Here is a 1,696-nt window from a genome sequence, read left to right as displayed (position 1 = left end):
TGGTGGTTGATGTTGTATATATTAGTTATAAATATTTCACTCATTCATGGTAATTTTTGTAGGTCATCGATGCATTTGTTATTCGACTTTGTTATAAGATTGAGACAACTAATAGTTATGATCGAAAAATACATGTTACGAGACCTTGGCTTGCAGTAAGTATATCCCTGTTTTTTCATTGGATGTTGGTATTTATTATTATGTTTCACTACATGGTTTATATTGATGCATCTTTGTAGCAAGCATTTCTGAAAGGAAATATTGAAATGATGGCAAAACGAATGAAGGAAAATGTTTCTCAGCAGAAGTTTTGTGAGTGTGAAAGAATTTTGATCCCAATTGTCAGCTCCGGACATTGGCATATGGTAGAGTTAGTGAGGGAGGAGAAAAAATTCTATCACTACTCCTCAATCAAGTCTTCCCTTTATACCGCCGATGCTGCAAAATTTAAAAATAAGTTTATGAGTTTCATAGAGAGTAATTGGACGTTGGGGAAATTAGAGCACCATGAACTTGTGTCAGTTGCCGCTCCTCAACAAGGACCGTACGTGTTTCATGCATTTACATTGTAATATTTCAATTTTTTTCCTCAAGGTAAATCACCAGGTCGTAATTATGTTTTTTCGCTAAATGCAGAACCTTAGATTGTGGGATCTTTGTGATTGAATTCATTAATAGCATGGATGTTGGTATTTATTATTATGTTTCCCTACATGGTTTACATTGATGCCTCTTTGTAGCAAGCATTTCTGAAAGGAAATATTGAAATGATGGCAAAACGAATGAAGGAAAATGTTTCTCAGCAAAAGTTTTGTGAGTGTGAAAGAATTTTGATCCCAATTGTCAGCTCCGGACATTGGCATATGGTAGAGTTAGTGAGGGAGGAGAAAAAATTCTATCACTACTCCTCAATCAAGTCTTCCCTTTATACCGCCGATGCTGCGAAATTTAAAAATAAGTTTATGAGTTTCATAGAGAGTAATTGGACGTTGGGGAAATTAGAGCACCATGAACTTGTGTCAGTTGCCGCTCCTCAACAAGGACCGTACGTGTTTCATGCATTTACATTGTAATATTTCAATTTTTTCCTCGAAGGTAATTTTCAATGTCGTAATTTTGTTTTTTTGCTAAATGCAGAACCTTAGATTGTGGGATCTTTGTGATTGAATTCATTAATAGCATTGTCGAAAAGCGATCGATAACAATCTCACAAGGAGAGTGTGCAAAATACAGAGCAAAGTTTTGTGCAGCTCTCTTGTATGCACGCAATTCACCATATTTCTGACGATTGTAATTCACAAGGTAATTACTCAAATATTACTCTTTACACAAGCTAAAATAGATGGAAGAGCATGTCATTAATTCCTTAATTTTCACCCGTGGGTTCTTCTTTGGATTTAATTATCGAATGATAATTCCAAATTGACTCTTTTGTTACAGGGTGGGTGTGATTCTTTTGGGTAGTTTTGTTTGCTGCCAAGAAAAGCAAGGACCTCACCAAGCAATCGCTAAGCATAACAAGTTCTACAATATCAGCATATTCTTCTTCTCGTCGATCCCATCAAGATGCACCCTTGAAATCTTCTGTGGGCGAATCTAATTAGCCGAAGTTTCTGTTTATTGTATCTTTGGCTGATGTTCAGGTTGAGTTATATGCTTGTTTTGCTATTTTGTAGCATGTTGTTGAAACTTCGGC

General features: G+C 35.9%; 1 long non-coding RNA gene across 1 annotated transcript; it reads left to right on the top strand.

Annotated features, from left to right (window-relative positions):
* LOC109836127 lies at nt 815–1,454 on the top strand. The gene is made up of 3 exons (XR_002245845.1): nt 815–1,045; nt 1,138–1,302; nt 1,441–1,454. It is a non-coding gene; the product is annotated as an uncharacterized LOC109836127 (long non-coding RNA).

The sequence above is a fragment of the Asparagus officinalis genome, chromosome 4 (genome assembly GCF_001876935.1).
Source record: "Asparagus officinalis chromosome 4, Aspof.V1, whole genome shotgun sequence".
NCBI classification, from domain to species: Eukaryota; Viridiplantae; Streptophyta; class Magnoliopsida; order Asparagales; family Asparagaceae; genus Asparagus; species Asparagus officinalis.
Note: the sequence above shows the minus strand (reverse complement) of the source record. Positions and strands in the feature narration are given on the sequence as shown.